The sequence below is a fragment of the Mobula birostris genome, chromosome 23 (genome assembly GCF_030028105.1).
Source record: "Mobula birostris isolate sMobBir1 chromosome 23, sMobBir1.hap1, whole genome shotgun sequence".
Lineage (NCBI taxonomy): Eukaryota > Metazoa > Chordata > Chondrichthyes > Myliobatiformes > Myliobatidae > Mobula > Mobula birostris.
The window spans coordinates 57,048,236-57,074,666 of NC_092392.1; the positions used below are offsets into that span (position 1 = coordinate 57,048,236).

At 45.5% G+C, this 26,431-nt stretch overlaps 1 protein-coding gene across 4 annotated transcripts in view; it reads left to right on the top strand.

Moving 5' to 3' along the window:
- The first annotated feature begins 405 nt into the window (after nt 1–405).
- rassf8b (Ras association domain family member 8b) overlaps nt 406–26,431 on the top strand; it is a 138,764-nt gene continuing 112,738 nt past the window's right edge. For 3 of the 4 annotated variants that reach the window (XM_072241495.1, XM_072241493.1, XM_072241497.1), the window contains exon 1: nt 406–612. The gene's annotated coding sequence lies outside the window, so the exon portion shown is untranslated. Of the gene's footprint in view, nt 613–666; nt 686–26,431 lie in introns of those variants that run through there. The other variant, XM_072241494.1, reaches the window with a different exon arrangement.

Here is a 26,431-nt window from a genome sequence, read left to right on the forward strand (position 1 = left end):
CGATGAGGGGCGGGGAGATTCAACCCCCTGTGGAAAGAGAGAGAGAGAGAGAGAGAGAGAGAGAGACACACACACACAGACCCGGGGGAGACGCATCTCCAGCAGTGTACACTCTCTCCGGGATAAGATTCCGCATCTCGGCGATGCGCTCACTGTCCCGGGGGCCAGATGCTATTTTCGGGGTGCACACACTGTTGGGGGTGGGATGGGGTGGAAATCCAGAAATCAGGGTTTGGTACACTCCCTGTCCCGTGGGTAGGTGAACCTCCCTGGGTTTGAGAACCAGCCCTAAACGCTGAGCAATCCCTGCCGGGACCTCAGCCGTCCGGACCCCGAGCGGGGCGGTGCGGTGCGGTGCGGTGCGGTGCGAGAGCTCTTTAAGGGATCCCGGCATGCTCGCGGGGAGGGCTGGGCCGGCGGGCGGATTGCGAGTTTGCAGTACAGTCCTGCCGCAGGGAGCCGAGCGAAGAGTTGGGTCGCCAAGTGGCAGCAGCCTGGGCTAGACAGGGAAAGGGGGCTGAGGCCGTGCGCCCTTCTGCAGAGCGATAAGGGCTGTTCGGAGCCCCCCCCCCTCCCTCCGGAACCACCAGCTCGTCTTTCGGACCAGCCCCCGTAAGTTGGACGCAAGTTTACTGAGCGACCCCCACGGCTGCCCATGCGTTGCTGCCGTACTCCAGGCCAACAGGTGGGAGAGCAGCGGCGCCCCGGGGCGAAGCTGCTCCTGTACGCGGAGTTACGGGGGCTTGATTGACTTCTTCGGGGGGAGGGGGTTGATTTGGCAGTTCCGGCCCGGGGACTTGGGAGGATTGATTGACACCTCTGTCCGGTGGGGGGGGGGGTGTCTTAATTGACAGCTCTGGCCAGGGCTCCTGGCAAGGGGGCTTGATTGACAGTTCCGGTCGTGTCCTGGTGCGGTAGGCGGCTCCGCGTTGTCACTTGAATAGCGGGCTCTGCTGCGCAATAAACACCCCCACCGTCATTGCCATGGATTTTCAGGGTGTGTGGGGGGGCGATAGTTGCATTCTGTTAGTAACCACTGACCCGCTTGCAGTGTAGTTAACGTGGCAGCCACTTAGAATCTTAGCATTCGGTCCCTTTGGTGACTCGTTTATCTAGCTCCGTAAAATGTTTGTTCTGAATCAGAATCATTCATTATGGTGAGGCAGCAGTAGATGAAAAAGTTGGTATGTTGCAATAAGATACATATAGCTCAGTGCGAAGCTATATAGTAAAGCAGTGCACTCAGTGAGGTAGTGCTGGTGGGTTTCATGGTCCATTCTGATGGCAGAGGGGAAGAAGCTGTTCCCAAAACATTGAAGGGTGCATCTTCAGGCTCCTGTATCTCCTCCCTGATAGTAGCAATGAGAAGAGGGCACGTCCTGGATTGTGAGGATAGTTAAAGATGGATATCATCTTCTTCAGGCATTGTCTATAGGACATGCCCTTGATGGTGGAGAAGCTAGTGCTCATAGTTTTCTAGCACAGAAACAAGCACTTTCACCTTCACCCTTGCTGACTGAAGTGCCTATTTGTACCATCTTCCTGTTTGTGCTTGGCCCATATCCCTCTAAACCTTGTCTATCTATGTACCTGCCTAAATACTTCTTTAGAAATTGTAGTTATACTCATCTCTACTAGCCTCTGTCAACTCGTTGGATATACTCACCACGCTCTGTGGATGAAATTGTACCTCAGGTCCCCTTTAAATATTTCTCCTCTCACCTTAATCCTGGGTTCTCTCCCTTTTGACTCCCTACCCTGAGGAAAAGACTGATGATTTACCCTATCAATGGCCCTTATAATTTTAACATACCTCCATAAGGTTGCCCCTCAGCCTCATTTGCTTCTGGAAAAAAAAAGTCGCAGACTGTCCAATCTCTCCTGATAACTCAAGCCTTCCAATGGAAATGACTTTCTGCTGAATCTTTTCTCTTCCTTTAGCTGGGTGACTGGATCTTCACACAATGCTCCAACTGTAACATGCTGTGGGAGTGTCAGTCTTCACCACCTCTTCACACAGCAGACTCCAAACACCCTCTGCTTGTGGGCTGGTGTGGGGTTAGGGCTAGAAATATTACCCCATGGTCCCCTGTGTTGGCAGAATATCTGTGGGGTGTCTGGTGCATATAGAAGTTGTGTGCGATCATTTACCAAGAGAAACCAAGTTAGGATCAACAAAAGTTATAATCGTGTCTTCGAAATGCCGAGAAGCACAGACTGGTTGAACTGCCTGTGCAGCTGTTGTCATGGGCACTCCAGTGGTGGAAATGCAGTGATAATTGCACCCAGGGTGTGAATCAGTAGCTGAGAGAGAGAGGGTCTGTTATCTTCCCCTGAAGAAAACAAGCAAAGCATTATACTTTCCAAGGAGAGGAGTTAGCGATCGAAACAAAGTAGACCTGTTCTGTTCCATTTCATCAGCTGCGAGCCCAAGAAGGAACAACTTGTATAGATTAGCTTTGTTTGTCACATGTGCATGGAAACGTACAGTGAAATGTGTTGTTTGTGTCAAATCAAATCTGGGGATTGTGCTGGACAACCCGCAAATGTTGCTTCATTTCCTGCGCCAACATCACGTGCTCACAGCCTGCTAACCCTAACTGTGTGTCTTTGGAACGTGGGAGAAGTCCGGAGCACCTGCAGGAAACCTGCGTGGCCACGGAAAGAACGTACAAATCCCTTACAGACAGCGTCAGGAATCAAATTCCCATCCGTTTTACTGTTGGCATAAAAATTACTTAAAGTTGTAAACATTAAATAGTGCAAAAAGAGTGGGGGAGGACCTTTCAGAAATCTACTGACCGAGGGAAGAAGCTGTTCCTGAAATGTTGAGTCTGAGTCTTCAGCCTCCTGTACCTCCTCCCTGATGGTAGCAATGAGAAGATTGTGAGGGTCTTTAATGATGGATGTCACCTTCTTGAGCCACTGCTTTTTGAAGGTGTCCTTGGTGGTGGGGGGGTGTGGGGGGGTTGTGCCAGTGATGGAGCTGTCTGAGTCCACAACCCTTTGCTATCTTTTTCCATCCTGTGCATTGGAGCCCCCAGATATGCAACCATCAGAATGCTCTCCACAGTATGTCTGTAGAAATTTGCTGGAGTCCACTTTCGTTCCAGATCTCCTCAAACTCCTAATGAAGTGTAGCTGGTTGACATGCTTTCATCGAGGCTGCATCAATGTGTTGGGCCTAGGACAGATCTGAGATGTTAACGGCCTGGAACTTGAAGCACTGAACTAAATTGGGGGGGGGGGGGCATTGGAACAAGTGTCATGTTTAGAGGGTGTGGTAGATGATGAGAGAGAACTTTAAGACTCTGCCCTTTTTGGACCTTGTCATGATAATGATCCAGATTTATTCACTAGTTGAATTTCATTTCCATGGACTCATAAGGAGATATAGCATGACAACAAAGCCTTCCACCCCCTGAGTCAGTACTGACCATCACACACCCTTTCTCTTCAGATAATCCTATCCTCGCCCACTCCTGTTTTCCTCATGTTTCCATCAATTCCACCCCCCCCCCCCCCCGGATTCTACCTCTAGGAGCAATTGTCAGTGGCGAGTTCACCTGTCAATCTGTGCATCTTTAGCATATGGGAGGCAGTGCAGCACCTTGAGGGAAATCCATGTGGTCATAGGAAGAACATGCAAATTCCACACAGTGCCCGAGGTCAGGATTGTACTTGGGTCATTGAAGCTGTGAACCCGCAGGCCTGCCAGCTGTGCAACCTGTTGTTTATGTTTATGCATCAATACTTAGGCTTGCAAAACCTTTCTATTTTACCCTGGATGTTTTTTTGGGGTAACAGGATTATTGTGGTTTTGACTTGAGCTCTGAGGAAGGTGATGCTCAGATATTTGTGTTTCATATCTCTATGGGGTTGGGTGTGACGTACTTAGATGAACCAATTTGCCTCATTTTTGTTCTTTCCCCTGTACCTTGAATATTGGCCATGAGTACTTTATCATAATGAAAGGTTGGCTGGTATATTGAGGATTGTGCAAAGGTTTGATAGGTTGTGAAGAAAACTAGAAATTGGGCTAAATAAGTCAAAGTTCAAATTAAATTTAAATTATCAAAGTCCATGTCACCATATATACCTTGAGATTCATTTTCTTGAGGTATTTACAGGAAAATAAAGAAATACAATAGAATTTGTGAATAACCACACGTAAACAAAGACTGGAGAACAGCCAATGTACAAAAGGGGAATAAGTTAATCAGTAAAACTGAAGCATAGAGTCCTTGAAAGTGAGTGAGTGGGTTGTGGAGTCAGTTCAGAGTTGAGGTGAGTGAAGCTATCCCCACTGTTTGAGGAGCCTGATGATTGTAAGGTGATAACGTGCTGGTGTGGGATTTAAGTTTTCTGTATCTCCTGCCCGATGGTAGCAGTGAGATGACAGCACAGCCTTGAGGATGGGTGCTGCGTCCTTGTGGCAGTGCTGCTTGTAAATGCGCTCCATGGTGGTGGAGGGCTTTGCCTGCGATGGACTGGGCTGCATTCATCACATTTTGTCAACTTTTAAAATTTATTTATGAAGTCTCAAATCCAGGAGATGTCAAGAGAATCACCTTAAGCTGATGGAACTGTTATCTCATAGATACAGCATGTAATAGACCCTTCCAACCCTTTCAAGCCCCCCAACATCCTCGATTCACCCCTAACCTAATCACGGGACAATTTATAATAACCAATTAACCTACCCGGTACATCTTTGGGCTGTGGTTGGAAACTGGAGGAAATCAAGCATTCCACAGGGAGAATGGACAGAGACTCCTTACCGAGGATGCTAGGATTGAACTCTGAACCCCAATGCCCTGAGCTGTAATTGCACCATGCTAACCATTACACTACTGTGGTGATTCTAATTGGGTTAGATGAGTTAAGTTAAGCTGAGACCCCTGGAGATCAAACCAGTGTAACTATTATTCGCACCAAAATTAGTTTTGAGTTACTTGGTAAACATGAGCATAGTTAGTAAGTCTAAGATCAAATCAACTCCAAGCCTCTAACCTTGGTGGTACAGATGTTGCTGGGTAACTGGCTGTGGCTAAGCAATACTTGCATCAAGCATTTCCCATTTTATTACCCCCCCCCCCATTCACTTTCTTTTGGGACAGTAGAACAAAATGGATTCAGAAAATGGTGCAACAAAATTGGTCTTTATAGGGTTAATACAGTTGAACCATATGTTTATGGCTTATCTTGTCAGGGCCTGGCATCACTGATAGATAATCCCACTAAGGGCTCACTTTCAGCAGTAACAGGTGTGACACAACAGAAAGATCAGGGGATAGGCTAATTTAGACCAGGTCATGTGTAATGAGATGGGCTTTACTAAGGTACTTCATGGTGAAAGATCCTCTGGAGAAGAATGGTCCTTGTAGAATTTCACATTCAGTTTGAGGATGACAAGATCAAGTCTAAACTAGCACCTCAAATTAAGGCAATTAGGAAGGGGTGAATTAGATGTAGTAGATTATCTAATTGGATTCTAATGGCAGAAATAGTCTGAGGTCTCCGTTGGTCAGGGTCGACCATGGATATTGTGCCCTAGCAGTCTAGATACGAAAGCCTGGGGAGTATGATATGGAGAGCAAGCTGTTGCCCACGTAGCAAGCTTCCCCACTCCACGCAACTGCTGAACCCGTAGGAACAGCAGAGACCGATACAGTTTGGCACCAGCAGCGTCACAGGAGTTGCCAGTCAGCATTGAACTCAATGAAGGACTGCCTTGGCGACTCCAGCTCCAGATTTTTCCCTCGGGGCGTACTTCTGAAGCCTTCCCCATGAGTGGGTATAGCCACAAGGCAGTGGAGGTTTGAGATCAGAATTTTCCCTCTCCTAGATGAGCTGCCAACCACGGCTAATGAGCCCATCTGCCCAAGGTAACTGGTTTTCAGGTGGCAATAACCCGCCTTTGCCCCTTCTGTCAGTAATAGCTAAGCCACACGTGAAGGCCAGGAGCTGGGCTTGGTTTGACAGAGCCTATATGAGGTGCACGTCATTGGGAGCAATTAATAGGTAGTGAGTGAGAGCTTGTCCCCACTTACCACCTCCAGCTATAACAAGCTTAAGGAAGCATGGTAGGTATTTAAATATCTTCAATAATTTTTGCTGTGTGTGCAATTCTCTGAGGAATAATGCTACTGAAAAGTATGGCTAATGAAGTAGGAAAGTCTTATTAAAATTATAAAAAAGGTAGTTGATCTGAATATTAGAAAGCCTTAGAAACCAACAAAGGATATTAAGATTCAAGTTTATTTATCAGGTGTTACATCAAAGCATGCAGTGTACTGTGTCGTTTGCATTAACAAGCAGCACACTCGAGGGTGTGCTAGGGGCAAACCACAAGTGTCAGTGCACATCTCGGTCCCAAACATTACATGCCGACAATGCTCGGCAGAACAACACAGAACACAACCAGCAACAAAACAACATCAGCAAATCAAGCCCTGTTCTCCCGATCCAACCGTGCCCCTAGGCAGTCCTCTAACCCCAAAGCAGGCCATCTTTAGCCAACAGCCTCCAGCGGGCGCTGATTCAGATTTGGACACACGGGAGACAGTGACCCTTCAAGTACCCTAGTGGACTCGCAGAAATTCATAGACCCGGGACACCAGCCCGGTCAGCACATTCGTCGTCGACGTCTGGACCGGTTCATCACTTGGGCCTCGGTCGTCAGCAAAATATATAAAATCTAGCATCAGATATAAAAACATACAGGACAAATGTGTAGAAAGAGTGGCAAAAATAAACTTTGGTCCAGTGGACGCTGTTAGGGATTAAAAGGTACATGCCAGCAGTGGTAAATATATGTTGCAAAGCAAGATGTTTCTGAAACAAAAACAAAATACTGAAAATAATCAGTAGATCAGGCAGCATCAATGAAAAGAAAGCAGTATACAAGTAGTGGAAAAAATAATAATAAATATAAAAACATGAGAAAGAGTCCTTGAAAGTGAGTCCATGGGTTGTGGGAACAGTTTAGTGATGGGGTGAGTGAAGTTATCCCTGATGATTGAGGAGTAGTAAGTATTCCTGAACCTGGTGGCGTTGGTTTTGAGGCTCCTGTACCTCCTTACTGATGACAGCAATGAGAAGAGAGCTGTCCTGGGTGGTGGGTGTCCTTGATGATGGATGCTGCTTTCGTGTAGGTGTGCAAATCAATAGTGGGGAGGGCTTTACCTGGGATGGACTGGGCTGTGTCCACTACTTTCTGTAAGCTATTCCGTTCAAGGGCATTGTGTTGCAACCAGTCAATATTCTCTCCACCGCACATCTATAGAGGTTTGTCAAAGTTTTAGATGATATGCTGAATCTCAGCGAACTTCTAAGAAAGTAGAGACACTGCGTGCTTTCTTTATAATGACACCTACATTGTGGACCCAGGACAGATTCTCTGAAATTATGACACCAAGGAATTTAATGTTTCTGATCCTCTCTGCCACTTCAAAGGTCAAATTTAATGTTGGGCAAATGTATACAATATACATTCTGAAATGCTTTTTCTTCGCAAACATCCACGAAAACAGAGAAGTGCCCCAAAGAATGAACAGTTAAACGTGAGAACCCCAAAGTCCCCTCCCAGTTCGCCCCTCCCATGCATAAGCGGCGGGGAGCAACGATCCCCCCTCTGCCCAGCGGCAAAACAAAAAGCACACCCGCTACCGAGCACAAGTGTGAGCTAAGCGATTGCAAAGACACAGACCAAAGTTACCCCAAAGGCTTTGCATTTCATCTGACATTGGACAAACCACAGGTTCCCTCTCTCTCTGGCAAGGGAGAGGGAGGCGTTTCCCCCCCCCCCCCCCATTTTCACAGTGAGTGGGAGACATAACAACAACCTGCTGGTTTACGATGTTATAAGTCCGTTTCGTCACTTTTTCTGAGTGCTGTGTCTGAAGATCGCAAAGATCTCGGGTCTTCGGGCCCACAGCGAAAGATTTTCCGGCCTCCCTGACGACCCACGAGTCTCATGTCGTGACACCGACCTCGATCCGCCCGTCCCCAGAGCCTCGAGATCTTAGACTTCCAAACGTGAGTGAGACTCTCAGGCCAAACCCTTGGCATGTCGAATATTGGCCAGTGGTGGAACCCCGAGAATGGGCCCCATTCCCGCAAAGAACCGAAGTCAGCGTGTAACTCCAGGTCGGGGTCTTCAAAAGAGCCCTGAAAGGAAAAAATAAAGATATTAAAGGTAGAAATAGAGCTGTTTTTGAAGATGCAAGCAAAGGAGTGGCTGTTTGGTGCCATTATCCCTCCTAAGCTTCCTCCTCCTGCAACCAGCTCCTTGGCCTTGCTGAGATTGAGTGAGAGGTGGTTGTTATGGCAGCACTGCTCGGCCAGGTTTTCAATCTCCCTCCTGATTCGTCATCGCCTTTGATTTGGCCAACGAGTAGTCATCACAAATGGTGCCTTCCTTGATTGCCATGGATCACCATGACTACTTTGATGCCTTGTCATGCCCCTGGCTCTCAACTAATCATTGTAGAACGGCCTTCCTGGCTGTTGGTCTCAGCAAAGGCCCCACTCATCCCAGACGATCTCATTTCTTCCCACTGGGCAGAAGATACAAAAGCCCAAAAGCCAGGCTCAAGCACAGCTTCTGTCTCAATGTTACAAGACTATTAGGAGGGCTTGACTTCACATTCTACCTTGTTTAGGCTTTGCATCTTTATTGTCTGCCTCTAACGCTCTTTCCTGTAACTGTAACACTTCACGGTTTAAGATGGCGTTACTGAAGCTGGCAACAGTTTACTGGTGGTGTTCAAAGTAAGAAATATGACTACCTACTCTATTAATAAACACATTTTATGTGGAAAGTTGTGGTGAACGATCACCGCAAGCAATGAAGAGGTGAGCGAAGGAGAGGCTAATCTGAGGGTTGAGGCGTGTGGGTGCAAGATGGCGATAGAGTGTGGTCAAGACATGTTCGAGTGGCTGGAGTGAGGTGGAGGCAAAGTCTGAGTCAGAAAATGAGCTGGAGAAATTGCAGCAGGGAAACGTTGGAGCGGAGTTGTTTCGGAGCCTGTCCACCTAAACCGGGAGTGAGGTTGGATCCGTGTAAGTGCCAGGCTGGTTTGGAAAGGTCGAGAACAGGCCAGTCCAGAGCGTATCACTGCGATGGCGCCCGGATCCTGGTGTGGGGGATGGCCCAGTGCTTGGACAATTTAAATGCTGGCCAGATGGACTGAAAAAGCAGGGTGTCTGGGCCAGTTCTGCTCCGTGACATTTTACTCCGCTGTCTTTGGCGTTGAGGCTGTGTCGTGCTCCAGGCCTGCGTCTGAGCTTTGTGGCGATTTGCCACGCTGTATGATGGACTGAGGCAATGGCCCTTCTCTGACTGCTGCAGGTTTACGCACTCAATTTTGTTCTGGAGGTGGATGCTTGCTTTATCGTTCACATGATTTGTTTTCTCCTCCCCTCTCTCTGCATTGGGTTTTTGTCTCTTTTTAAATTGGGTTCTTTCAGATTACTTGTTTTTGTAGCTGCTTGTAAACAGCTGAATCTCAAGGTTGTATAATTTACACATTAATGACTAATGTACTTTGAACTTTTATTTTGCATTCTGTTTTTGTTTTATCTTGTACTAACACAATGCCCTGATGTGATCAAATAATTTGTATGGATGACATGCAAAACAAATTATTTTTCTTTGTCCTCAGTACATGTGACAGTAAAAAAACCAACTTATCAGTCAGTAGAAATGCTGGTTAGCATTATCGAGTAATAGAAAACTTAGAAAATGATCGTGGTGGTTAGATAGTCAGAATGGTTTATGAAAGGAGAACAAGGTTTACCAAGTTCCCTAGCATGTTTTGAGAGTGTAACCAGTATAACTGAACGTGTTAAAGCATGCAGTAAGGTGCAAAGGTATTGAAGAGCAGAAGAACTCATGGTGTTGAGGGTAATGTTACCTTGTACAAACACCCCTGGTTAACCGACACAAGGTGTGCGGTGGGTATCAGAGGGTGATTTTTAATGAATGAGCTGGGCTCTTTTGAGATTAATGCTGCAACTTCAACCATTTACAATCTCTGTTAATAATTTGGGTGAAGAGACCATTTTGCATTTAAGTTTTCTGATGATGTGTAATCCATTGGGGAAAGTAAATAGCAAGGAGATCACTGTGACGGGTTGAATGACTAGCCCAAAAACTGGGGCATGGAACGTAGTGGGGGTCTATCTACTTCGGTAGGAAGTGTAGTAAAGCAAATTCATAAATAATGAGGAATAAGTACTAATATTTGGAGGGATGTGAGTGTCTTCATGTAAGAAACACAAAGTTAGCGTGCAAATGGGATATTTGTCTTAATGTCAAGGGGGTGTGGTACATAGTAAGGACTCAAGACATATAGATAATATACTGTGGTGAGCTTAACCCTGCAGAACAGTTTTTGTCTTATTTGAGGAAGGAATTTGTTTTTCTTTGGATCATGTAACAATGGCTTCACTAGGTTACTTGTGAATGAGGTACTCTGAGGAAAGGCTGGGCCTTTCCATTTTGAATTCTAGATCTGCGGGAGGTAATCTTATTGAAACTTAATAGATTCTGTGAAGGTGTTTTGCTGGTGTAGAGATGAGTTGAGGAATTTCTGTCCTCAGTGCAATGTATGTTTAAAATAGTGTAAGAAGAGGCTGTGGAGTCATTGAACGTAATTAAGGGTGGATAAGATTTTTGGATTGCGGAGATCAGCCATGCTCTTATTGATTGGTGGATCTTCAACTTGACTTTTTCTCTCATTCCACAGTTGCTGCCTGGCCTGTTGTGTGTTTCCAACATCTTTCATTTCTGTTTTAGTTTTTGGGTTCTCATGCAAAGCCGGAATGTTGTCAGTTGTCCAACAACATTACAAAATAGTAGAAACTGAATCTTTGTGGAGTGACAGTGGAAATACCAATGAACTTGGTAATTAGACCTTTAAGTTGCCGATCCCTGGATTAATTACATGGTTTGCAGCAGGGGATCTGAAATTTGTCAAAAAGTAAATTTAAATTAGCAACTACTAAACAAAATTTAAAAATGACAGTGGGGAGCCAGAGACCTGTATTATTTGTTTCTTGCACTCTCAGGACATCTCAAAATTTAGCATAGTTATTGAGTCATGAAAAGGTACAACACAGAAACAGACCATTTGGCCCATCTAGTTCTATGCTGAAGCCATTTAAACTGCTTACTCCCAGTGGCCTGCACCAGGACCGTAGCCCTCCATATCCCTACTATCCATCGAAATTTCTCTTAAGTTTAGAGAAGTCTTGCCTTTTGGAGTGTAGTTACCGCTGGACTCTGCAAGACATTCTGTAGAGTATGATCCCATGAAGTGCATGTGAAAATGGCCAGGAACTCTGTTTTAGTGAAGTAGATTGAGGAATTTGTGCTGACCCAGGCGGCTCTCAGTCAGATCCACACGAGAGGGCTTAGATTTGACCTCTCAGCTCAAAGCTGACTTTGCTGACCATGCAGCATGATGTGTCAGTCTAAAATTGGAATTTCTGAGATTGGGATTGAACTCAGCTCACTGATTTCTCCAAGGCTTAACCTCTTAGCCATAGCTGCTGGCTGAAATGACACTTGCGTCCTTCTGACATTTATTGCCAGTGGTCTATACTTTTTCTTCAGACCAATGCAAAAGAGAAAAATGCATTCATTCTTGACGGGAAAAACTCTGTCTCTCTCTGTGTCTGTGTCTGTCTCTCGCTGTGAATTTGATCTTTTGTTATAGGCACTCTGGAGGGACATGAGATTAAGCTGAGTCTCTGTTTTGTGTTGTTATGTTTTCCCTTTCTTGTGCAGTTTCAGTCTTTTGTCCAGCTTCATGTTGTGGTTGCTTTTGACACATGTTCCTCAGCTGTTAGGCCTCTTCCCCCTCGCTTGCTCCCCCCACCCCCACCCCCCCAATCAAGCTCCCATGGTGCTAACTTCAAAGCGAGTGAATAAAAGGACTGTGGCAGGGGAACAAAAGATACATTTTCTTTTGCATCGAGTCCCTCCAGATGTTTTTGTTGCATGCTGGCAAAAATTCAGCATTCTAATGAGCAGCGCTTTACCTACTCCCAAGACCACCTGGATAGTTTCCAGGTTACAGCTCGGTTTCATTTGATGTTTTCTGTCCTTCATTCCTCTTTGAAAGTGACCAGGAATAATGAAAGCAGCACACTGGCTGTCGGTCCACGGGATTTGTGGTAAATTGGCAAACTAGGATTACACAGGATTTTAACAAAGCGGAGTGTAGGCACACCGGCGTCTATTGTCTCCCTCTGCGCTGGGCAGCTTTCTTGAAGCATTTGTGGAACATCTGGGCCGTTTGCATAGGTCAGATTGGGTTGAATTGGTTCTGATACCACACTGGTAATCTAAACTCTTAGGCCAACTCTGGAATAGTTAAATAGAGAGATTAGCTTTATCTATCACCCGTACATCAAAATGGCACCATGGTGTGTCAAATCAAATCAGAGAGGATTGTGCTGAGCAACCGGAAATGGCGCTACGCTTCCGGCAGCGACGTAACATGCCCCACAGCCCACTAACGCTAACCTGTACGACTTTGGACTGTGGGAGGAAACTGGAGCACCCAGAGGAAACCCACACGGTCACAGGGTGAACATACAAGTTGGCCAGGACTAGACTGGCTGTTTGGTAAATGCAGTGTGCCCGTGTGTGCTGATGGTTAAGTGAGCGTCTATGTGTCAGAAGCAGATTCAGGGGTTGATATCACCGGCATACGTCGAGAAATTTCTTGCTTTGCAGCAACAGCCCATTGCAATACAGTACACAATAAAAAAACTACAAGTTACAACAATATGTGTGTGTATGTATATATACTCCAAAAAGAGAGCAAAGAAAAAATAGAGGAGGGAAGGGAGAGATATATACCCCTGCAATCAGATTTCTGATCAGACCATGAACCCATGTGCACTACCACAATACTTCTTATCTTTGCTCTCTTTTTTAATCTTTTTAAATTTTAATTGCTAACTTAATTTTAAATATACCTATGATATAAACATTTATATACAGTTAAATCAGTGCAAAAAGTGAACAAAAATAGATGTTGTACAAAGCTGAAAGTAAATTTTATTATCAGAGAACATGTATGACACCACATACAACTCTGAGGTTCATTTTTTTGTGGGCATGCTCAGCAAATCTATAGAATAGTGACTATAGCGGAATCAGTGAATGATCGCCAAACTAAGACTCTCAATCAGAGTGCCGAAGACAACAAACTGTAAATGCAAAAAGAAATGATGATAATAAATAAACAATATCGAGAATGTGAGATGAAATATCCATGAAAGTGAATCCATTGGATGTGGGAATATTTCAGTGATGGGGCAGGTGGAGTTATCCCCTTTGTTCAAAAACCTGATGGTTGAGGGGTAATAACTGTTTCTAAACCTGGTGGTTTGAATCTTCAGACTCTTATAACTTCTTCCTGACGGCAGCAGTGAGAAGAGAGCATGTCCTCGGTAGTTGGGGTCCCTGACGATGGATGCTGCTCTCCTGCAACAGTGTTTTATGTGCTTAATGGTTGGGGGGGATTTACCTATGATGGACTGGGCCGTATCCACTACTTTTTGCAGTATTTTCCATTCGAGGACATTGGTATTCAATACAGTCAGTCAATATACTCTCCACTACACATCCGCAGAAGTTTGTCAAAGTTTTCGATGTCATGGCAAATCTCTGCTAATGCCTAAGGAAGTAGAGGCACTGCTGTGCTTTCTTTAAGTTGCACTTGTGTGCTGGGCCCAGGACAGGTCCTCTGAGATAATAGCACCGAGGAATTGAAAGTTGCTGACCCTCTCCACCTCTGTTCCTCCAACGAGGACTGGCTCGTGGAGCTCCGATTTCCTTCTCCTGAAATCAATAACCAGCTCCTTGGTCTTGCTGACATTGAGTGAAGGGTTGTTGTTACTACACTACACATCTAGATTTTCAATCTCCCTCTTATATGCTAATTCATCACCACCTTTGATTCACCCTACAACAGTGGTGTCATCAGCAAACTGGAATATGACACACAGTGCGTAGCCACACAGTTGGATCAAGGAGCTAAACACACAGCCTTGTAGTGCACTTGTGCTGATGGAGATTGTGGAGGAGGTGTTGCCAATCTGAACTGACTGGGGTCTACAAATAGAGGATCCAATTGCACAAGGAGGTATTTGAGTCCAACATCTTGGACCTCATTGACCAGTTTGAGGGGACAATGGTGTTGAATGCTGAGCTGTAATCAATAAAGAACATCCTGGTGTGTGCATCTTTGCTGTCTAGATGTTCCAGGGTTCATTGACCATTCAGAAAACTGGTGTAGAGGAAGAGGCTGGACCTAAAACATGAAGTGTCTTCAGGCTCCTGTTCCTCCTCCTCGATGGTAGCATTGAGAGGTGTATGATATGTACGTGCGCTGGGTCCCTGCAGAAAAGCCAAGTCTGCACTCGTTTTGGAGCTCTTTGCGATTTGTCATAACCTCGTTCAGTGGGTACTGGTGTTGCAACACCCGTACTGTGGAAGCAGGCTCCATGCTGAGCTACCTGCTACTGTGTGAAGTGAAGCCATCCCCACTGCAAGAGGCAGAATCCAGAGGAGGTGTACCCAATCCCAGGTGCCAGTAGGAATCTGAACAAAGCTGTAGTGTGGTTAAAAATCCACCAATTTCACCATTGTCCTTCAGAAAGCCAATTTGCAGTCCTCGTCCACTTACATCTGTGAGCTTCTCCAAACCCACCACTAAGCAGCTACCCTTCTTGGTCCCTTGGGTCCTGGACCAAAATCTTCAGCGAGCAAATTTTTAAAAATCCTTGAATGTCACAAATCAGGTTGGAAAACTACTTGAGTTTTGGCAGCAAACTTGGAGTATTGCATTCATTTCTGGTTGCCTCACTTCAGGAAGGATATAAGAGCTTTAGAGAGGGTGCACATGCTAGGTCAGAGAACATGTCTTATCAGGAAAAGTCGAGTGAGCTAGGGTGTTTTCCTTTGAAGTGAAGGAGAATCACCAAGTGGACAACCAGTGTCTTTTACCCAGGGCAGCAATGGCTAATACCAGAAGACATACCAGAAGACATAAATGTGCTCAGGAAAGTTTTCTAAATCAATATATAGAGGGACCAACTAGAGGGGATTCAATATTGGATCTCCTGTTAGGAAACGAATTAGGGCAAGTGACAGAGGTCTGTGTAGGGGAGCACTTTGGTTCCAGTGATCATAACACCATTAGTTTCAATTTGATCATGGACAAGGATAGATCTGGTCCTAGGGTTGAGGTTCTGAACTGGAAGAAGGCCAAATTTGAAGAAATGAGAAAGGATCTAAAAAGCGTGGATTGGGACAGGTTGTTCTCTGGCAAAGATGTGATTGGTAGGTGGGAAGCCTTCAAAGGGGAAATTTTGAGAGTGCAGAGTTTGTATGTTCCTGTCAGGATTAAAGGCAAATTGAATAGGAATAAGGAACCTTGGTTCTCAAGGGATATTGCAACTCTGATAAAGAAGAAGAGGGAGTTGTATGAAATGTATAGGAAACGGGGTAAATCAGGTGCTTGAGGAGTATAAGAAGTGCAAGAAAGTACTTAAGAAAGAAATCAGGAGGGCTAAAAGAAGACATGAGGTTGCCTTGGCAGTCAAAATGAAGGATAATCCAAAGAGCTTTTACAAGTATATTAAGAGCAAAAGGATTGTAAGGGATAAAATTGGTCCTCTTGAAGATCAGAGTGGTCGGCTTTGTGCGGAACCAAAGGAAATGGGGGAGATCTTAAATAGGTATTTTGCGTCTGTATTTACTAAGGAAGCTGGCATGAAATCTATGGAATTGAGGGAATCAAGTAGTGAGACCATGGAAACTGTACAGATTGAAAAGGAGGAGGTGCTTGTTGTCTTGAGGCAAATTAAAGTGGATAAATCCCCGGGACCTGACAGAGTGTTCCCTCGGACCTTGAAGGAGACTAGTGTTGAAATTGCGGGGGCCCTGGCAGAAATATTTAAAATGTCGCTGTCTACGGGTGAAGTGCCGGAGGATTGGAGAGTGGCTCATGTTGATCCGTTGTTTAAAAAAGGATTGAAAAGTAATCCGGGAAATTATAGGCCGGTGAGTTTAACGTCAGTAGTAGTTAAGTTATTGGAGGGAGTACTAAGAGACAGAAGCTACAAGCATTTGGATAGACAGGGGCTTATTAGGGAGAGTCAACATGGCTTTGTGCATGGTAGGATGATGTTTGATCAATCTGTTGGAGTTTTTCGAGGAGGTTACCAGGAAAGTGGATGAAGGGAAGGCAGTGGATATTGTCTACATGGACTTCAGTAAGGCCTTTGACAAGGTCCCGCATGGGAGGTTAGTTAGGAAAATTCAGTCGCTAGGTATACATGGAGAGGTGGTAAGTTGGATTAGACATTGGCTCGATGGAAGAAGCCAGAGAGTGGTGGTAGAGTATTGCTTCTCTGAGTGGAGGCCTGTGACTGGTGGTGTGCCACAGGGATCAGTGCTGGGTCCATTGTTATTTGTCATCTATATCAATGATCTGGATGATAATGTGGTAAATTGGATCAGCAAGTTTGCTGATGATACAAAGATTGGAGGTGTAGTAGACAGTGAGGAAGGTTTTCAGAGCCTGCAGAGGGACTTGGACCAGCTGGAAAAATGGGCTGACAAATGGCAGATGGAGCTTAATACTGACAAGTGTGAGGTATTGCACATTGGAAGGACAAACCAACGTAGAACATACAGGGTTAATGGTAAGGCACTGAGGAGTGCAGTGGAACAGGGGGATCTGGGAATACAGATACAAAATTCCCTAAAAGTGTCGTCACAGGTAGTTAGGGTCGTAAAGAGAGCTTTTGGTACTTTGGCCTTTATTAATCGAAGTATTGAGTATAAGAGCTGGAATGTTATGATGAGGTTGTATAAGGCATTGGTGAGGCTGAATCTGGAGTATTGTGTTCAGTTTTGGTCACCAAATTACAGGAAGGGTATAAATAAGGTTGAAAGAGTGCAGAGAAGGTTTACAAGGATGTTGCTGGGACTTGAGAAACTCAGTTACAGAGAAAGGTTGAATAGGTTAGGACTTTATTCCCTGGAGCGTAGAAGAATGAGGGGAGATTTGATAGAGGTATATAAAATTATGATGGGTATAGATAGAGTGAATGCAAGCAGGCTTTTTCCACTGAGGCAAGGGGAGAAAAAAAACCAGAGGACATAGGTTAAGGGTGAGGGGGGAAAAGTTTAAAGGGAACATTAGGGGGGGCTTCTTCACACAGAGAGTGGTGGGAGTATGGAATGAGCTGCCAGACGAGGTGGTAAATGCGGGTTCTTTTTTAACATTTAAGAATAAATTGGACAGATACATGGATGGGAGGTGTATGGAGGGATATGGTCCGTGTGCAGGACTAGGCAGAAAATGGTTCGACACAGCCAAGAAGAGCCAGAGGGCCTGTCTCTGTGCTGTAGTTTCTATGGTTTCTATGGTTTTTAAGGTGAGTGGAAGAAAGCTTAGGGAAGATATCAGTGGTAATTTTTAGATATGCTGAAAGGCCTGTATTCTGCTCACTGTTCTGTGCTCTAATGTAACCTGATAACTTTCCCGATCATGTTTTCTGATGTCGGTCCCTCGGGATTTAGGCTTGATACCTTGAGATTGTGTCTCACATCGAGCCACTGTACTGTTGTCCGTGATATGTTAACATATTGGTTGGAATTCCCATACTGTAAATGGGCTGGACAGAGTTGAATTTGTCAAACGTGTGCAGCAAAGTTTCCTTAATCAATACATAGAGGTCCCCTGGAGAGAGTGCAATACCAGATCTATTCGGGAATGAGATAAGGCAGGTGACAGATGTTTGTATAGGAGAACACTTTGCATCTAGTGAACATACTGCCATTAGTTTCACTATTATTATGGAAAGGATAGGTCCGGTTCTTGAGTTGAGATTCCATCTTGGAGGAAGGTCAATTTTGAAAATTTCAGAAAGGATCTGGCAAGCGTGGCTTTGGACAGCTTGCTTTCAGTCGAAAGTGTGCATGGTAAGTGGGAGACCTTCAAAAGGGAAATATTGAGTGTACAGAGTTTGTATGTTCCTGTCAGAATAAAAGGCAAGGATGACAAATTTGGGGAACCTTGGTTTTTGAGAGATATGGAGGCCCTGGTTAAAAGGAGGAGGAGGCACCTAGCAGGTATAGGCAGGAAGGAACAGTGGAGGTACTTGAGGGGTATAAGAAATGCCAGAGAACACTTAAGAAGGAACTTAAGAAGCCTAAAAGGCCTGAGGTTGCTCTAACAAACATGGTAAAGGAGACAACCAAGGGCTTCTGCAGATATACACTATTGTGCAAAATGATAGCAAGGGACAAAATTGGCCCTCTTGAAGATAACAGTGATCATCTATGTGTGGAATCAAAAGAATGGGGGAGATTTTTTTTGCATCTATATTTACTCGGGAAATGGACAGAGTCTATAGGAGTGAGAGAAAACAGCAGTGAGGTCATGGACCCTGTACAGATTACAGAGGAGGAAGTGTTTGCTGTCTTGAGGCAAACTAGGGTGGATAAATCTCCAGGGCCTGACAAGGTGTCCCATTGGACCTTGTGGGAGGCAGGTGCAGAAATTGCAAGGGCCCTGGCAAATATTTAAGACGTCCTTAGCCAGGGAATTGGAAGATAGCTAATGTTGTTCTGTTTAGGCTGCATAAAGTTGTAAAGTCAGCCTGCCCCTCTCCACCATTGAGGATAGCTTAGAAAGGCGATGCGTCAAGAATCGTTAAGGAATCCCATCACCCAGGTGTGCCTTCGTCTCATTGCCACCACCAAGGAGGAGGTACAGGAGCACAAAGACGCACACTCAACGTTTCAAAGCTTCTTCCCCTCCACCATCAGATTTCTGAATGGACAATGAGCCTATGAACCCTACCTTGCTATTTTCTTTCATTTTTCTCTCTTTTTGTCCTGCTTATCTTTTTGTATATACATTGCTTATTGTAATTTATAGTTTTTTGTTATGTATTGCAATGTACTGCTGTCACAAGACATCAAATATTTCACATTAGCCGGTGGTGTTAAGCCTGATTCTGATTCCTTCGGAGGGTGGTGAGAGTGGGGAACGAGCTGCCAGCGGAAGTGCTGGAGTTGGGTATGATTCCAGCATTTAAGAGGAATTTGGATAGTTGCGTGGATGAGAGGAGTCTGGAGGGTTTGGTCCAGAGTGCAGGTCGATAGAACCAGGCAGATTAACAGTTCAGCATTGGTTAGATGGGCCAAAGGGCCTGTTTCTGGGCTGTACTGATCTAACAGGGGTTTGATCTGATCCCTTGCTGTCATATATTTCTGTATTACCAAATTGTGTGAGGAAGACGAGTTGCAAAATTTATTGATAACATTGAAAATGCTCGAGAGACATTATATATTAGCCTGATATTGTGGATGGACCATTAACTTAAAATGAGGTCATGCCTGTTTAGACATAGAGTGTAAATGCTCTCTGTTGAATTAGTTATTTATTGCAGCTATGCAGTCGAGGCAAGTTTGTTGTCAGCAAGCTGAGTATAACCCCTGCTGCTGAGGATTGTTTGACTGCATGTCAAACAGTGATTTTTTTAAAGAACTCCAAATAATCCATCAAGGGATCACACTTAACAGCATGTCGGAATATTACAGGGGAGGGATTCTGGTGCACCCAAGTAGGAGCCAGCAAACAGGGCTGCCCACTAGAATTTGTGATGATTGGAGGCACTGGATATTTGACTTAAGTGTTACCTTTTCCGCAGTGGGAAATACCCAGGGTTGTTTCTGCATCCAGGGATTTGGGGGTGGGTGATATGGTAGGGAACAGCTGTCAATCAGCGTATGAGCGTCAAGAGCTGAGACCTCCATTGAAATCGTGGCTCAGTTGTAGATTTTTTTTTCTGTTTTTCTCATTTTTTGCCGGGGGGTTTGTGGGGACGTTTTGGGGACAGAGAGGTGGAGTTAGGAGTCAGGTTAAGGATGTGGTGGAATTAGAGGACAGGCCAGAAAAGTCTCTGCTCGGTGTTCGAAGGACAGAAAGACGGATGTGGGCTGGGTGCAGGTGTCCAGCCAGATGTCGAATGGCCTGACCAGCCTGGAAGAATGCTGACGGTTCCCTCAAGGTCAGCGAGTTGTTGAGCGTTCCAGAATCAAAGTCCTCCTGACTGCACGGAAATGAGATCTGAAGACCCCCTGGGTTTATGAAACACTGAGACCGGAGTTTGAGGCCTGGTGTTCGGTGATCGGCGGTTCTTGTGATTGATGCTGGGAATCGAGGCCTGGGGGACGAATTGAAAGCCCCATTAGCCGGAACCCTGTGTTTTCGAATCCGTGTGAGTCCACTAGGGTAGTCAAAGGTCCAGTGTACGTTTTTCTGCACCAGAATCGGAGTTCTATGGAGACTGGAGGCAGAAGACAACTTGGGGTTAGAGGACTGTGTCTATGCATGGGTGGGAGGGAGGAACGGGCCTCAGTTTACTGTTGTTTTGTTGTGGGTATGCGATATTGCACCAGAATGTGTGGCGACACTTGTGGGCTGCCCCACAAAGGACTCAATTCACTTTGTTTCAGTGCACGTGTGATAAATCAACTTGAATCTTAAATCTTGGCTAAACAAGGCAAGCGACAGGAAGGTGGGGGTTGGGGCTGGTGGAGGTGGGATTGATGTTGGTGCAGCAATCACCACAGGAGCTGGGCAAGTTGCTGGCCTGGGGATTGATGTCTGTGCTGGGGTAATTGGTGGGTTTGCACCGGGGTTTTGGAGGGCTGATGTGCAGAGGAACCAAGAGAGGTGGAGGGCATCCAAACGCTGTGGAGGGGTGTGGTTGATGGGTGGCCGAGAGTCTGGAAGCTGGTAGAAGCAGTGGTTCCAGCGGTAGTCTCATTATCTCCCTCAGGATCAATGATCGGTCTCTAGGTAAGTCATCTGTAAAGTTTAAGAAAATGCAATCCGTTGCTTGTGTTAGTGCAGGGTGGTCCCAAGGTGAACAACCATTAATGTGCACTTCACCTTGCAGAGCCTCTACTGAGCTTTACATTGTATAGTGGGTCTTCCCAGCAGTGCTCAGCCACGGTCATTTCTTGGACTGCATCGGAAAGGAGAACAGTATGAGAAAGGATGCTAGTCTTTGTGCGGCTCCTCCCCTACCACCCACCCAAAGGTGCTTAAGCCCTTCATGCAGGAGGTACAGCAGCCGTGGGACCCACATCACCAGGTTCAGGGACAGTTATTGCTCCTCAGCTATCAGACTCCTTAACCGTTGTGGATTAATTCACACACCTCAAACGTGCACTGATCCAGAACCTACAAAGTCATATTCAAGGAACCACAGCTCATGGTCTAAGTATTATTTATTTACTTTTTTTGAATTTATTATCAGGACAATTTGTCCTCTTCTGCGCACTGGGTGTTTTTCTCTCTTTTTACAGTTTTCTATAAATTCTATCAAGTTTCTTTACTGTCCTGTAAATTCCTGCAGGAAAATGAATGTCAAAATGGTAGATGGTGTGAATATACGTACTTTGATAATTAGTTTACTTTAAATTTTCAACTTTGAAGACAAGCTCCTTCCCAGAGATACTTGGATGAACTTTCAAAAGTGGTGTGAAACTGCCAAGAAGCAGTTTCAATTCATGTTGAATTGGTTTCCAGTCGCTGGAAGCTGAAGCCACCCGGTTTCTGTGACTGAGTTTGCAGAAGTTTCTTTGGCATGCCATTTCTCCTCTGGCATACCCTTCACTGTATTGCATTAGTTTATGGACCAAATGTGCTTTGGCTGCAGAATTCGACTATCCAAGCCTCGTGGTCACTGCAAAGTGGCATCCGTGCCAGGACCACCAGACTTAAAAACAATTACTTCCCCCAGCAGTTAGGTTACTCAACATGTCCGCCCACTAACCCACCCTCCACACCCCCAACCACCAATACTTTATCATTTCCTGTCAGTCGCCTTGTGCCTGTGCCTAGCATCACTCTCTGGACGTACAATCTTAGGCTATCTTGTACATTTATATTTATTGTGCTTTTAATTATTATTATTATTATTATTACTATTGTGTTTTGTGCTTTTTTTCTTGCCGCATCGGATCCAGAGTAACAATTACTTTGTGCTCCTTTACACTTACGTACAGGAAATTACATTAAACCATCTTGAATCTTGAAAGAAGGTGAGTGTGAAAGGTCCACATTACCTTGGCCAACATTGTCCTCCAGCCAAAGGCCCTCAAGATAAAGCTGATGGTCCTCACAGGGTTGTAGGTAGGCTGGCGGGTTTTCCCAGTGGCCGCAAAAACATTTCCGATGTTATTTATCTGTAAAACGTTGGAGGCAGAGATTGTGGCAGGTGTTACTGGAATGCAAGACATTCTTCTAGTACATCAAGTAGTACAGCATAATACAGTCCCTTTGGCTCTGCTGCCTGGGCATCTCCAGTGATCCAGGTTCGAACCTGACTTCTGATGCTGTCTGTGTGGAATTTGCATAGTTTCCCTGTGACCATCATCCCAAAGATGAGGTTAATTTTCCAATGTATGTTAGAGTCGTGTTGTACAGTCTAGAAACAGGCCCCTTGGTCCAAGCAGTCCATGTCAGCCAAGATGCTGATCCATGCCAATCCCATTTGCTCAAGTTTACCCTACATTCCCTGAAATCAGGGGCTCCCATCCTGGGTTTCACCGACGCCTCGGTTAATGGTACAGGTCCATGGCATAAAAAAATTTCAGAACCCTGCTCTGAATCTTCCTATCCCTGTACCTGTCCAAGTGTCTTTCAGATGTTGTTAACATTTCTTCTTGCTGCTTATTCCATAGACTGACCACCCTCTGGGTGAAGAAGTTGCCCCTCGGGTTCCTATTAAATATCTTCTCTCTCAACTAAAACCCATGCCCTTGAATTCTTGATTTTCCCCAACCCGGGGGGGGGGGGAGGGATGGAGCCTGTGCATTCTTCCCATCTATGCCCCTAACGATTTAAAATACCTCCACAAGATCCTGCCTCATTCCTCTATCCTCCAATAAATAAAATCCTAACCTTTTCAAACTATCTCCGTAACTCAGTCTCTTGAGTCCTGGCAAGATCTTCGTAAATCTCCTTTGCACTCTTTCCAGCTTTCCAACTGTAGTGTGACCAAAACTGACCACAGTAATCCAAATGTGGCCACACTAACATCTTGTACAACTAGAAGAATGAGGGTGGGGAGGGGTTCTCATTGATACCTACCAAATATTGAAGAGCCTAGTTAGAGTGGCAATGGAGAGGGTTTTTCCTGTAGTGTGGGACTGTAGGACCAGAAGGGTGTAACTTTAGAACAGAGATGAGGATTTCCTTTAGCCACGGCTGGGGAATCTGTGGAATTCTTTGCTACAGATGACTGTGGAGGCCAAGTCATGGGTGTATTTAAAACAGAGGTTGATAGGTTCTTGATTACCAAGGGAAACAAAGGTTATGGGGAGAAGGCAGGAGAACGTGGTTGAGAGGAATAATAAATCAGCCATGATGGAATGGTAGAACAGACTCAAAGGGCCGAATGGCCTAATTCTGCTTTTATCTTATGGTCTTGTACTCAAATTGTTCCTGGTATTTGGGTGGCTCAATTTGTGGATGGGGGGGGGGGGGGAAGCAAGAGTTGATATGAATACATGGAGATTATACTACAGATAAATCAGAATTAGGTTTATTATTGTTGACATAAGTTGTGAAATTTTTTTGTTTTGTAGCAGCAGTACAGTGCAATATATAAAATATTACTAAATTACATTAAGAAATATATCAAAATTGGTGCGAAAAGGGAGCAAAATAGTAAGGTAGTGTTTGTGGTTCATTGTCTGCTCAGAAACCTGCTGGCAGAGGGAAAGAAGCCTAAAATGCTTAGTGTGTTTCCGGCTCCTGTACCTCCTCCCCGACGGTAACAAAGAGAAGAGGGCACGTCCTGGGTGGTGAGGATCCTTCGTAATATATGGAATAAGTGGGAGGATGGCATGAGTTGGCTCTGAGAGCTGATATTAACTTGATTGCCTGCCCATAATGTTAGGAAATAAATAACAGGGCAGGCTTAAGGGGCTGAATGGTCTCCTTGTGCTTCTAATTAGTATGCATGTTTTAATACACGGTGCTGGTATTAATAATGTGCTAATTACTGACTAGGTGACATCATGGGTATTGTCTGCAAATCCCTGAAGGGAGAAGTGATCATCTGTACTTTACCACCGCAGCTGGCTTACCGCTGTGATGCACTGCCATTCCATGTCATAAACATGGCGGCTAGTTGCTTTTCAATGGGTCGGGGACTGGGATGCGTGTGTCAAGAATGGCTGAGTACACCTTCGGCAGTGTGCTGATCTGTTGCCCAATCCTGGTCTTCAGTCCAAAGTAATCGCGTACAACCATACGACACGGGATCAGAATGAGGGTATTTGGCCTGTTGACTCCGCCCTGCTGATAAATAGGACTGACTATATATTTATTTCCAAATCCGTTCTCCCACATCTCTGTAACCCTTGACTCGCTTTGCCAATCAAAAACCTATTAATCTCTGCCTTCATTACACCCAATAACTTGGCCTCCACAGCCCTCTGTGGCAATGCATTTCACAGATTCACCACCCTTTGAAGAAATTCCTCTTCGAAGAGGGCATCTCTTTATTCTGAAGGTGCGCCCTCCGATCCTCGACTCTCCTACTATTAGAAACCGCATCTCTGCGTCCACTCCATCCCAGCCTTTCAGTATCTGGTGGGTTTCAGTGAGACTCTCCCATCCTTCCAATCGATCATTAACTGTACTCTGTTAAATATATCCCACCTGGGAAAGAACTACGGCTGTTGTGTCATTGTTGTTCTAGAGAAACTAGTGTAACCAGTGTGTTTTTCTGCTTCTCCTGGAATGTGGATAGTTACTAATGCAGCTGCTGTTTACTCAGTGGTTATCCAATATTCCTCTACCATTGATACTGGGGTCGAAGGTGGCGAGTTTTCTTTACACTGCTGCAAATCAGTCTGCATGTTGTGATCTTGTGCAGTTGCAGATTAATGGGCTGTGCTTTTCAGTGCATTCTCATAAAGGTGGTGTTGAGCAAGAGCTGTTTAGCTGTTGCGTTGCATCTCATGTCAGACATCCTGCCCTCCTCTCCGCATTGTGCCACGCTTACCCTAGTCCACCCCTTGCTTGGGATCACCGTGCCTCGGTAACCCATGATACCCTGAGGCAGGGGAGTAAAGGGGGTGAGAGGTCGAATGTCTTGTGCCTGGCCGTCAAGTGTCCAGCAACAATAGTGACCAATTGTGGGCACTTGCTTCTGACTCTTGTTGCCGTGGGAGACGTAGGGAGGAGTAGGTGAATGGTGTGAAGAGAAAGAGCCTACGTCCCAATAACCTCTCAGGTAAGAGGAGCAACACCTCGCATTCCATCTGCGTAGTATCAAACCTCCATGGCATGAATATCAATTTTTTTCCTCTGTCTCTAACTTCCGGTAATTCCCATCCCCCCCCCTTGCTTTTTCCATTCCCCATTCTCCCGTTCTGGCTCTCCTATTACCCCTTCTCTTTTTCTCACCTTCCCATCTCCCTCTGGTACCCCTTCTTCCCTTTCTCTCATCACCCACTGCCTTTCCTGTCAGATTTGCGTGGCCCGAGCAGATGCCCTGATTATCCCACTGCCCCCTGCCACGAGAGGCAATTGACCATGGCTACTTAACTGACCAATGTATTTTGGACATTGGCGGAAACCTTCATGGTTGCAGGGAAAATGTGCTGACAGCAGTGGCGATCAGGATCGAATCTGAATCTCTGGAGTTGCAAGGTAGCTGCTCGGCCTTCCAGGCCACTCTGAAAGGATTTTGTATCTCTCCTACTTTTTCCTGCTCTGAGGTGATCAGCTGAGCTGCCTCAATCCCTGTGTGTGATCCAAACCCTCACCCAGCGCCGTTATAACTATCCTCTGCATGCTGCATATCCTCGTGATCCAAACCCTCACCCAGCACCGTTATAACTATCCTCTGCATGCTGCATATCCTCGTGATCCAAACCCTCACCCAGCGCCGTTATAACTATCCTCTGCATGCTGCATATCCTCGTGATCCAAACCCTCACCCAGCGCCGTTATAACTATCCTCTGCATGCTCCATATCCTCGTGATCAAAACCCTCACCCAGCGCCGTTATAACTATCCTCTGCATGCTCCATATCCTCGTGATCTAAACCCTCACCCAGCGCCGTTATAACTATCCTCTGCATGCTCCATATCCTCGTGATCCAAACCCTCACCCAGCGCCGTTATAACTATCCTCTGCATGCTCCATATCCTCGTGATCCAAACCCTCACCCAGCGCCGTTATAACTATCCTCTGCATGTTCTGTATCCTCGTGATCCAAACCCTCACCCAGCGCCGTTATAACTATCCTCTGCATGCTGCATATCCTCGTGATCCAAACCCTCACCCAGCGCCG